Source organism: Ranitomeya imitator, chromosome 5, assembly GCF_032444005.1.
Source record: "Ranitomeya imitator isolate aRanImi1 chromosome 5, aRanImi1.pri, whole genome shotgun sequence".
Classification (NCBI taxonomy): Eukaryota; Metazoa; Chordata; class Amphibia; order Anura; family Dendrobatidae; genus Ranitomeya; species Ranitomeya imitator.
The window spans coordinates 633,315,959-633,329,044 of record NC_091286.1 but is presented as its reverse complement, the minus strand read 5'-3'; positions in this window follow the sequence as shown (position 1 = coordinate 633,329,044).

The following is a 13,086-nucleotide window of genomic DNA, read 5'->3' as shown; positions in this document are numbered from 1 at the left end:
ACACGGGCAGCAGTGGCCTGGTCAGTGTAGTAGTAGTAGAAACAACAGGCCGCAGACAGGCTTCGAAGGCCTAACATAAAAAAATTGGGCTGTAGGCAATTTAAAATTGGTTCCAGGGGTACACGAGCAGCAGTGGTCTGGTCAGTGGAGGCCTAGTGGAAGGAGGGACTGCAGACAGGCTTCGAAGGCCTAACCTAATAAAATTGGGCTGTAGGCAATTTAAAATTGGTTCCAGGATTACACGGGCAGCAGTGGTCTGGTCAGTGGAGGCCTAGTGGAAGGAGGGACCGCAGACAGGCTTCGAAGGCCTAACATAATAAAATTGGGCTGTAGGCAATTTAAAATTGGTTCCAGGATTACACGGGCAGCAGTGGCCTGGTCAGTGGAGGCCTAGTGGAAAGAACGGACCGCAGACAGGCTTCGAAGGCCTAACATAAAAAAATTGGGCTTGCTGTAGGCAATTTTAAATTGGTTCCAGGGGTACACGGGCAGCAGTGGCCTGGTCAGTGTAGTAGTAGTAGATACAACGGGCCGCAGACAGGCTTCGAAGGCCTAACATAAAAAAATTGGGCTGTAGGCAATTTAAAATTGGTTCCAGGGGTACACGAGCAGCAGTGGTCTGGTCAGTGGAGGCCTAGTGGAAGGAGGGACCGCAGACAGGCTTCGAAGGCCTAACCTAATAAAATTGGGCTGTAGGCAATTTAAAATTGGTTCCAGGGGTACACGAGCAGCAGTGGTCTGGTCAGTGGAGGCCTAGTGGAAGGAGGGACCACAGACAGGTTTCGAAGGCCTAACCTAATAAAATTGGGCTGTAGGCAATTTAAAATTGGTTCCAGGATTACACTGGCAGCAGTGGTCTGGTCAGTGGAGGCCTAGTGGAAGGAGGGACCGCAGACAGGCATCAAAGGCCTAACATAATAACATTGGGCTGGCTGTAGGCAATTCGAAATTGGTTCCAGGGGTACACGGGCAGCAGTGGCCTGGTCAGTGGAGGCCTAGTGGAAAGAATGGACCGCAGACAGGCTTCGAAGGCCTAACATAAAAAAATTGGGCTTGCTGTAGGCAATTTTAAATTGGTTCCAGGGGTATACGGGCAGCAGTGGCCTGGTCAGTGTAGTAGTAGTAGAAAGAACGGACCACAGACAGGCTTCGAAGGCCTAACATAACAAAATTGGGCTTGCTGTAGGCAATTTTAAATTGGTTCCAGGGGTACACGGGCAGCAGTGGCCTGGTCAGTGTAGTAGTAGTAGTAGAAAGGACGGACCGCAGACAGGCTTCGAAGGCCTAACATAACAAAATTGGGCTTGCTGTAAGCAATTTTAAATTGGTTTCAGGGGTACACGGGCAGCAGTGGCCTGGTCATTGTAGTAGTAGAAAGAACGGACCGCAGACAGGCTTCGAAGGCCTAAAATAACAAAATTGGGCTTGCTGTAGGCAATTTTAAATTGGTTCCAGGGGTACACGGGCAGCAGTGGTCTGGTCAGTGTAGTAGTAGTGGAAAGAACGGGCCGCAGACAGGCTTCGAAGGCCTAACATAAAAAAATTGGGCTGTAGGCAATTTAAAATTGGTTCCAGGGGTACACGAGCAGCAGTGATCTGGTCAGTGGAGGCCTAGTGGAAGGAGGGACCGCAGACAGGCTTCGAAGGCCTAACCTAATAAAATTGGGCTGTAGGCAATTTAAAATTGGTTCCAGGATTACACGGGCTGCAGTGGCCAGGTCAGCGGAGGCTGATTATAATGAGTGTCTGCCATTTAGTAGTCTAAAACAATACATAAATGTGAATGTCTCACATTAAAACCCAACGAAAACACTAAAGGGTGCAATCTTTAGGTACAGGGGTGGGATCCTCTGCGTAGTTTCTGACCTACTAATTTGGCGCCAAGTATTTACTTGGGTAAATAGAGGACACTGCCCCTGACTATGTTAAGTACCATCATACATGTCAACACAATGGTATTGTCAGTGGCAGGAATGGAAGGATGTCAGTGCATAGTCTAAACATTGGTGGAAGTGTGAGAGATAATTGTGGAAGTGGTAGAGCAATGTTTGACCTGGGGGTGGGTGAACACTCTTGTGGTCGGCGGTACAGGCCCAGGGCCCCTCATGTTACAACAGTGTGTCTGACGTTGGGTGCGCACCACCACCACCAGAGACAGTTTATTGTACTATGAGGGACCCAGTGTCAGTGCTGTCGACCAAAAGCGGGCACACCCGCCTCTTCAGACAAACAGCACTCTCACGGGTGCTTGCGCCAAGTCGCGATACCACGGCCCCGTGTGGGGAGTTTGGCCATTTAGGGAGGTGTAAACATGTCATATGCTGGACAATCAGCTGCTGCAAATTAAGACATTTGATAAGTAATTCACAGTAGTCCACAGGCAAGAGCTTTTCATAGGAAAGCTAGGTGTCTCCCGGGCAAGGTGGGGCAAAAGAATTAGAAATCCAGTTGTGGTTCATTTTAATGAATGTTAGATCATCAACATTTTGTGTAGCCAGACGAGTCCTTTTTTCGGTTAATATTGAACCTGCAGCACTGAATACTCTTTCAGATAGGACACTAGCTGCCGGGCAAGCAAGCTCCTGCAATGCATATTCAGCCAATTCTGGCCAGGTGTCTAATTTGGATGCCCAGTAATCAAATGGGAATGATGGTTGAGGGAGAACATCGATAAGCGATGAAAAATAGTTTGTAACCATACTGGACAAATGTTGTCTCCTGTCACTTTGAATTGATGCAGCAGTACCTGTCCTGTCTGCGGTCATAGCAAAATCACTCCACAATCTGGTCAGACAACCCCTCTGTCCAACGCCACTTCTGATGTGTGCACCCCTAACACTCCTGGTCTGCTGCCCCCTGGAGCTCATGTGAGAACGATCACGGGCGCTGTGTGCTGGGAATGCCTGAAGCAAACGGTCAACAAGAGTTGATTGTTTTGTTGCTAATATTAGTTCCAAGTTCTCATGTGGCATAATATTTTGCAATTTGCCTTTATAGCGAGGATCAAGGAGGCAGGCCAACCAGTAATCGTCATCGTTCATCATTTTTGTAATGCGTGTGTCCCTTTTGAGGATACGCAAGGCATAATCCGCCATGTGGGCCAAAGTTCCAGTTGTCAAATCTGCGGTTGTGCTTGGTTGAGGGGCAGTTGCAGGCAAATCTACGTCACTTGTGTCCCTCAAAAAAACAGAACCCGGCCTTGCCACGCCACCAATTTCCAGTGCCCCCAGGAAAGCTTCCTCATTAAAAATATACTCATCCCCATCATCCTCCTCGTCCTCCACCTCCTCTTCGCCCGCTACCTCGTCCTGTACACTGCCCTGACCAGACAATGGCTGACTGTCATCAAGGCTTTCCTCTTCCTCTGGTGCAGACGCCTGATCCTTTATGTGCGTCAAACTTTGCATCAGCAGACGCATTAGGGGGATGCTCATGCTTATTATGGCGTTGTCTGCACTAACCAGCCGTGTGCATTCCTCAAAACACTGAAGGACTTGACACATGTCTTGTATCTTCGACCACTGCACACCCGACAACTCTATGTCTGCCATCCTACTGCCTGCCCGTGTATGTGTATCCTCCCACAAAAACATAACAGCCCGCCTCTGTTCCCACAGTCTCTGAAGCATGTGCAGTGTTGAGTTCCACCTTGTTGCAACGTCTATGATTAGGCGATGCTGGGGAAGGTTCAAAGACCGCTGATAGGTCTGCATACCGCTGGAGTGTACAGGCGAACGGCGGATATGTGAGCAAAGTCCACGCACTTTGAGAAGTAGGTCGGAGAAACCTGGATAAGTTTTCAATAAGCACTGCACCACCAGGTTTAAGGTGTGAGCCAGGCAAGGAATGTGTTTCAGTTGGGAAAGGGAGATGGCAGCCATGAAATTCCTTCCATTATCACTCACTACCTTGCCTGCCTCAAGATCTACTGTGCCCAGCCACGACTGCGTTTCTTGCTGCAAGAACTCGGACAGAACTTCCGCGGTGTGTCTGTTGTCGCCCAAACACTTCATAGCCAATACAGCTTGCTGACGCTTGCCAGTAGCTGCCCCATAATGGGACAACTGGTGTGCAACAGTGACAGCTGACGATGGAGTGGTTTGACGACTGCGGTCTGTGGAAGAGCTCTCGCTTCTGCAGGAGGACGAGGAGGAGGAGGAGGGGTTGCGAACGCCTACAGAGAACTGTTTCCTAGACCGTGGGCTAGGCACAACTGTCCCGAAATTGATGTCCCCTGTGGACCCTGCATCCACCACATTCACCCAGTGTGCCGTGATGGACACGTAACGTCCCTGGCCATGCCTACTGGTCCATGCATCTGTAGTCAGGTGCACCTTTGTACTCACAGATTGCCTGAGTGCATGGACGATGCGCTGTTTAACATGCTGGTGCAGGGCTGGGATGGCTTTTCTGGAAAAAAAGTGTCGACTGGGTAGCTCGTAGCGTGGTTCAGCGTACTCCATCAGGGGTTTGAAAGCTTCGCTTTCAACTAACCGGTAGGGCATCATCTCTAACGAGATTAGTCTAGCTATGTGGGCGTTAAAACCCTGTGTACGCGGATGCGAGGATAAGTACTTCCTTTTTCTAATCAGAGTCTCATGTAGGGTGAGCTGGACTGGAGAGCTGGAGATCGTGGAACTAGCGGGTGTGCCGGTGGACATGGCAGACTGAGAGACGGTTGGAGACGGTATTATTTCCGCCAGTGCCCTAGATGCAGTATTTCCTCCTACGAAACTGGTGATTCCCTGACCCTGACTGCTTTGGGATGGCAAAGAAACCTGCACAGATACTGCCGGAGGTGCAGAAAATGGTGGCCTTACAGTGCCGGAAGGGATGTTGCGTTGCTGAGTAGCTTCATTGGCCGAGTGTGCTACAACCTTAAGGGACGTTTGGTAGTTAATCCAGGCTTGCAAATGCATGGTGGTTAAATGTCTATGCATGCAACTTGTATTGAGACTTTTCAGATTCTGACCTCTGCTTAAGCTAGTTGAACATTTTTGACAGATGACTTTGCGCTGATCAATTGGATGTTGTTTAAAAAAATGCCAGACTGCACTCTTCCTAGCATCGGATCCCTTTTCAGGAATTGCAGACTGAGCTTTAACCGGATGGACACGCTGTCCTCCAACAGTTTTTTGCTTTGCAACGCGTTTTGGGCCAGATACGGGCCCGGCAGATGGAACCTGTTGCGATGTTGATGCCTGCTGCGGCCCCTCCTCCGCTTCAGAACTACTGCCGCCTGCACCCTGTTCCCCCAATGGCTGCCAATCGGGGTCAACAACTGGGTCATCTATAACCTCCTCTTCTAGCTCGTGTGCAACTTCGTCTGTGTCACCATGTAGGTTGGTGGTATAGCGTTCGTGACGGGGCAACATAGTCTCATCAGGGTCTGATTCTGGATCAGTACCCTGAGAGGGCAATGTTGTGGTCTGAGTCAAAGGACCAGCATAGTAGTCTGGCTGTGGCTGTGCATCAGTGCACTCCATGTCAGAATCTACTTGTAATGGGCATGGCCTGTTAACTGTTTCACTTTCTAAGCCAGGGACGGTATGTGTAAAGAGCTCCATGGAGTAACCCGTTGTGTCGCCTGCTGCATCCTTCTCTCTTGTTGTTGTTTTTGCTGAAGAGGACAAGGAAGCGACTTGTCCCTGACCGTGAACATCCACTAACGACGCGCTGCTTTTACATTTACCAGTTTCAGAAGAGGAGGCAAAAGAGCTAGAGGCTGAGTCAGCAAGGTAAGCCAAAACTTGCTGTTGCTGCTTCGGCTTTAAAAGCGGTTTTCCAACTCCCAGAAAAGGGAGCGTTCGAGGCCTTGTGTAGCCAGACGATGAACCTGGCTCCACAGCTCCAGACTTAGGTGGAATAATTTTTTTCCCACGACCACATGATGCTCCACTACCACTACCATCATTACCAGCTGACAATGAACGCCCATGGCCACGACCTCTTCCACCAGACTTCCTCATTGTTTTAAAAACTTAACCAAAGTAACTTTAGTTGTTGCTGTCACACAACTTACACGGTGAGCTATAACTTCAGTATGATTTAGATATCCCTTTACAGGTGGGTGAGACCGCAAGGAAAATCAGGCACAATGTTACACACTCTGTTTTCTGTGGCACCAAATCAGAGAGATGCCACACACGCAGGACTGTCACTCAAGCACAAATGTCAATATTAATCTCCCACTGTATTTTTTTTTTTTTTTTTTAAGGAAACTTTAGAAACAAAATAAAATAAAATGATTTATTCAGGAAGAATTTGGAAAACAAATAAAATAAAATGATTTTTTCAGGGAGAATTTAGAAACCAAAAAAAAAAAAGCCTTTCTATGGCCCAGTGGCCACTATTTGAGAGAGAGAGATGGCACACCCAGGAGTCAGGAGTGGCACACAAGCAGAAAGCGCAATATTAATCTCCCACTGATTTTTTTTTTCAGGGAGACTTTAGAAACAAAATTAAATAAAATGATTTATTCAGGAAGAATTTGGAAACAAAATAAAATAAAATGATTTTTTCAGGGAGAATTTAGAAACCAAAAAAAAAAAAAAAATAGCCTTTCTATGGCCCAGTGCCCACTATTTGAGAGAGAGAGATGGCACACCCAGGAGTCAGGAGTGACACACAAGCAGAAAGGGCAATATTAATCTCCCACTGATTTCTTTTTGATTTTTTCAGGGAGAATTTTGAAACACAATACAAAAAAAAATGGCTTTCTATAGCCCAGTGCCCACTTTTTGAAAGAGAGAGATGGCACACCCAGGAGTCAGGAGTGGCACACAAGCAGAAAGGGCAATATTAATCTCCCACTGATTTCTTTTTGATTTTTTCAGGGAGAATTTAGAAACACAATAAAATTTAAAAAAATAGCCTTTCTATGGCCCAGTGCCCAATATTTGAGAGAGAGAGATGGCACACCCAGGAGTCAGGAGTGGCACACAAGCAGAAAGCGCAATATTAATCTCCCACTAATTTTTTTTTTCAGGGAGACTTTAGAAACAAAATTAAATAAAATGATTTATTCAGGAAGAATTTGGAAACAAAATAAAATAAAATGATTTTTTCAGGGAGAATTTAGAAACAAAAAAAAAATAGGCTTTCTATGGCCCAGTGCCCACTATTTGAGAGAGAGAGATGGCACACCCAGGAGTCAGGAGTGGCACACAAGCAGAAAGGGCAATATTAATCTCCCACTGATTTCTTTTGATTTTTTCAGGGAGAATTTAGAAACACAATAAAATAAAAAAAAAAAATAGGCTTTCTATGGCCCAGTGCCCACTATTTGAGAGAGAGAGATGGTACACCCAGGAGTCAGGAGTGGCACACAAGCAGAAAGCGCAATATTAATCTCCCACTGATTTTTTTTTCAGGGAGACTTTAGAAACAAAATTAAATAAAATGATTTATTCAGGAAGAATTTGGAAACAAAATAAAATAAAATGATTTTTTCAGGGAGAATTTAGAAACCAAAAAAAAAATAGCCTTTCTATGGCCCAGTGCCCACTATTTGAGAGTGAGAGATGGCACACCCAGGAGTCAGGAGTGGCACACAAGCAGAAAGCGCAATATTAATCTCCCACTGATTTTTTTTTTCAGGGAGACTTTAGAAACAAAATTAAATAAAATGATTTATTCAGGAAGAATTTGGAAACAAAATAAAATAAAATGATTTTTTCAGGGAGAATTTAGAAACCAAAAAAAAAAAAAATAGCCTTTCTATGGCCCAGTGCCCACTATTTGAGAGAGAGAGATGGCACACCCAGGAGTCAGGAGTGACACACAAGCAGAAAGGGCAATATTAATCTCCCACTGATTTCTTTTTGATTTTTTCAGGGAGAATTTTGAAACACAATAAAAAAAATGGCTTTCTATGGCCCAGTGCCCACTTTTTGAAAGAGAGAGATGGCACACCCAGGAGTCAGGAGTGGCACACAAGCAGAAAGGGCAATATTAATCTCCCACTGATTTCTTTTTGATTTTTTCAGGGAGACTTTAGAAACACAATAAAATAAAAAAAAATAGCCTTTCTATGGCCCAGTGCCCACTATTTGAGAGAGAGAGATGGCACACCCAGGAGTCAGGAGTGGCACACAAGCAGAAAGGGCAATGTTAATCTCCCACTGAATTCTTTTTGATTTTTTCAGGGAGAATTTAGAAACACAATAAAAAAATAAAAAAAAAATAGGCTTTCTATGGCCCAGTGCCCACTATTTGAGAGAGAGAGATGGCACACCCAGGAGTCAGGAGTGGCACACAAGCAGAAAGGGCAATATTAATCTCCCACTAATTTCTTTTTGATTTTTTCAGGGAGAATTTTGAAACACAATAAAAAAAAAAATAGGCTTTCTATGGCCCACTAGTTGAGAGAGATAGATGGCACACCCAGGAGTCAGGAGTGGCACACAAGCAGAAAGGGCAATATTAATCTCCCACTGATTTTTTTATGATTTTTTCTGGGAGTATTTAGAAACCCAATAAAAAAGAAAAATTAGTAGGCTTTCTATGGCCCACTATTTGACTGAGAGATGGCACACTCAGGACTGGCACAGAAGCCCAAAGGCCAATATTAATCTCCCACTGTATTTTTTTTTATCAGAGAGAATTTATAAACCCCACAAAAAAAAAACAGAAAAATGAAAAGGCTTTCTATGGCCCACTATGTGAGAGAGATGGCACACACAGGGATGGCACTCTAGCAGAAATGCCAAATTGCCAATCTTAATCTCCCACAAAAAAAAAAAATGAAAAATGAAAAGGCTTTCTATGGCCCACTATGTGAGAGAGATGGCACACACAGGAATGGCACTCTAGCAGAAATGCCAAATTGCCAATCTTAATCTCCCACAAAAAAAAAAAAAACAGGGACTGTCCTACAATTACTATCTCCCTGCAGTAATCTCAGCCAGGAATGGCAGGCAGCAATAAGGTGTGGACTGATGCACAAATTAAATAAAAAGTGTGGACAAACAAAAAAGATAGCTGTGCAGAAAGGAAGGAACAAGAGGATTTGTGCTTTGAAAAAAGCAGTTGGTTTGCACAGCGGCGTACACACAGCAATGCAGCTATCAGGGAGCCTTCTAGGGCAGCCCAATGAGCTACAGCGCTGAGAAAAAAAAAAATACAGCCTCCACTGTCCCTGCAAACCGAAGGTGGTGTGGGACAGTGGAAATCGCTACAGCACAAGCGGTTTTGTGGTTAATGGACCCTGCCTAACGCTATCCCTGCTTCTGACGAAGCGGCAGCAACCTCTCCCTAAGCTCAGATCAGCAGCAGTAACATGGCGGTCGGCGGGAACGCCTCTTTATAGCCCCTGTGACGCTGCCGACAGCAAGCCAATCACTGCAATGCCCTTCTCTAAGATGGTGGGGACCAGGACCTATGTCATCACGCTGCCCACACTCTGCGTTCACCTTCATTGGCTGAGAAATGGTGCTTTTCGCGTCATTGAAACGTGACTTTGGCGCGAAAGTCGCGTACCGCATGGCCGACCCCACACAGGGGTCGGGTTTCATGAAACCCGACTTTGCCAAAAGACGGCGACTTTTGAAAATGAACGACCCGTTTCGCTCAACCCTAGTGTCAACCAGATGTTTCCGTTCCAGGTCGAGGTTGATGCTTCCGAAATTGGAGCGTGGGCTGTTTTGTCGCAAAGAGGTTCTGATTACTCGGTGATGAAGCCATGCGCCTTCTTTTCCAGGAAGTTTTCGCCTGCGGAGCGAAATTATGATGTTGGCAATCGAGAGTTGCTGGCCATGAAGTGGGCATTCGAGGAGTGGCGTCATTGGCTTGAAGGAGCTAAGCATCGCGTGGTGGTCTTGACTGATCACAAGAACTTGACTTATCTCGAGTCTGCCAAACGGTTGAATCCTAGACAGGCTCGTTGGTCGCTGTTTTTCTCCCGTTTTGACTTTGTGGTTTCGTACCTTCCGGGCTCTAAAAATGTGAAGGCGGATGCCCTGTCTAGGAGTTTTGTGCCCGACTCTCCGGGTTTGTCTGAGCCGGCGGGTATTCTCAAAGAGGGAGTAATTGTGTCTGCCATCTCCCCTGATTTGCGGCGGGTGCTGCAAAAATTTCAGGCTGATCAACCTGATCGTTGCCCAGCGGAGAAACTGTTTGTCCCTGATAAATGGACTAGTAAAGTTATCTCTGAGGTTCATTGTTAGGTGCTGGCTGGTCATCCTGGAATCTTTGGTACTAGAGATTTGGTGGCTAGATCCTTTTGGTGGCCGTCTCTGTCGCGGGATGTGCATTCTTTTGTGCAGTCCTGTGGGATTTGTGCTCGGGCTAAGCCCTGCTGTTCTCGTGCCAGTGGGTTGCTTTTGCCCTTGCCGGTTCCGAAGAGGCCTTGGACACATATCTCTATGGATTTTATTTCGGATCTCCCTGTCTCTCAAAAAATGTCGGTCATTTGGGTGGTTTGTGATCGCTACTCTAAGATGATCCATTTGGTACCCTTGTCTAAATTACCTTCCTCCTCTGATTTGGTGCCATTGTTCTTCCAGCATGTGGTTCGTTTACATGGCATTCCTGAGAACATCATTTCTGACAGAGGTTCCCAGTTTGTTTCGAGGTTTTGGCTAGCCTTTTGTGCTAGGATGGGCATTGATTTGTCTTTTTCCTCGGCTTTCCATCCTCAGACAAATGGCCAGACTGAACGAACCAATCAGACCTTGGAAACATATCTGAGATGCTTTGTTTCTGCTGATCAGGATGATTGGGTGTCTTTTTTGCCGTTGGCTGAGTTCGCCCTTAATAATCGGGCCAGCTCGGCTACCTTGGTTTCGCCGTTTTTCTGCAATTCTGGTTTCCATCCTCGTTTCTCTTCAGGGCAGCTTGAGTCTTCGGACTGTCCTGGTGTGGATACTGTGGTGGACAGGTTGCAGCAGATTTGGACTCACGTAGTGGACAATTTGACCTTGTCCCAGGAGAAGGCTCAACGTTTCGCTAATCGCAGACGCTGTGTGGGTCCCCGACTTCGTGTTGGGGATTTAGTTTGGTTGTCATCTCGTCATATTCCTATGAAGGTTTCCTCTCCTAAGTTTAAGCCTCGTTTCATTGGTCCGTATAGGATTTCTGAGGTTCTTAATCCTGTGTCTTTTTGTTTGACCCTTCCAGATTCTTTTTCCATCCATAACGTATTCCATAGGTCATTGTTGCGGAGATACGTGGCACCTATTGTTCCATCTGTTGATCCTCCTGCCCCGATTTTGGTGGAGGGGGAGTTGGAGTATATAGTGGAGAAGATTTTGGATTCTCGTGTTTCGAGACGGAAACTCCAGTATCTGGTTAAGTGGAAGGGTTATGGTCAGGAAGATAATTCCTGGGTTTTTGCCTCTGATGTCCATGCTGCCGATCTTGTTCGTGCCTTCCATATGGCTCATCCTGGTTGGCCTGGGGGCTCTGGTGAGGGTTCGGTGACCCCTCCTCAAGGGGGGGTACTGTTGTGAATTCTGTGGTCAAGTTCCCTCCTGTGGTCACAAGTGGTACTGCGGCTTCTGAGTTTCCTTCCTCAGGTGATGAGGTTAAGTCGTTAGGTGCCGCTCTCTTTAACTCCACCTAGTGCTTTCATCCTGGCCTCCAGTCAATGTTCTAATGTTGGTCTGCTTCCTCCTGGATCGTTCCTGTGGCCAGTCTCTCCTGCATGAGCTAAGTTTGCTTGTGTTGTTTTTTGCTATTTTATCTGTCCAGCTTGCTATATTTGTTTTTCTTGCTTGCTGGAAGCTCTGGGACGCAGAGGGAGTACCTCCGTACCGTTAGTCGGTGCGGAGGGTCTTTTTGCCCCCTCTGCGTGGTTGTTTGTAGAGTTTTGTGTTGACCGCAAAGCAATCTTTCCTATCCTCGGTCTATTCAGAAAGTTGGACCTCACTTTGCTAAATCTATTTCATCTCTGCGTTTGTACTTTCATCTCAACTCACAGTCATTATATGTGGGGGGCTGCCTTTACCTTTGGGGAATTTCTCTGAGGCAAGGTCGGCTTATTTTCCTCTTAGGGCTGGCTAGTTTCTCAGGCTGTGCCGAGTTGCATAGGGAGCGTTAGGCGCAATCCACGGCTGCCTCTAGTGTGGTTGGATAGGATTAGGGATTGCGATCAGCAGAGTTTCCACGTCTCAGAGCTTGTCATATGTTTTTGGTTATGGTCAGGTCACTTTGTGTGCTCTGAACTTCAAGGTCCATTGCGGTTCTGAATTACCTTATCATAACAGTAGTCTGACTACAATAAGCGCATACAGCCGAAAGTTATGTACATTAGAGCACACACTGACTCCATGTGCATCCTTTCTATCAATGTCCCAATCAGTGCATGCGCCTGAATTATTGGGGTTTAATTAACCCCTTAATGACTGCTGATACGCCTTTTAACAGCGGCATTTAAGTGTAATTATTCCTCAGCACCGCTTTTTAATGGCGCTGAGAAATAAGGGTGTAGCACTCCCTAGCGTCAGAAAATCTCTGAGGTCTCGGCTACCGGGGAAAGCCGAGACCCTGGAGAACATGATCAAAGCTATTTTTTATGGACCCCTGTCACATGATCGCCATTATTCACCGAATAACGGCAATCACGAAAAAATAAAGTCCAATTTACAATTAATTTCTCTGTCCTCTGATATGATCATCCTGGAAGAAAATGTCGGGCACATGCGCAGTGTGCAAACTGAGATCTGCTGGTAGGCAACAATAGGACATTATTCCTGTTTGTTTATTTTGATCACTATAATAGAGTCCACCACAGTGATCAAAAGTAATTTACATAAAAATGATTGTGTTGTGTTAGAGTTGGAGTTAGAATTGATGTTTTTTTCAAAATTAAAAAAAAGTGATGACAATATGACGGCTAGTGCTTGCTACACGAGTTTGCATTGGGTGCTCTCGTATGCACTAAGTATTTCAGATCTCCACATGTTTTTTTGAATGTCTAACAGCCATGAAACATGTGGGGCATGGACACAAGCATGTCACTCAAGAACCCACGACATTTGGTGCATACCCGATCACCCGATGCAAACTGGAGGAGTAGCCAGCACGTGCGCTCAACACTAATGACAACATATTCAATATGACAACCTAATGTTATCAAATTTCATG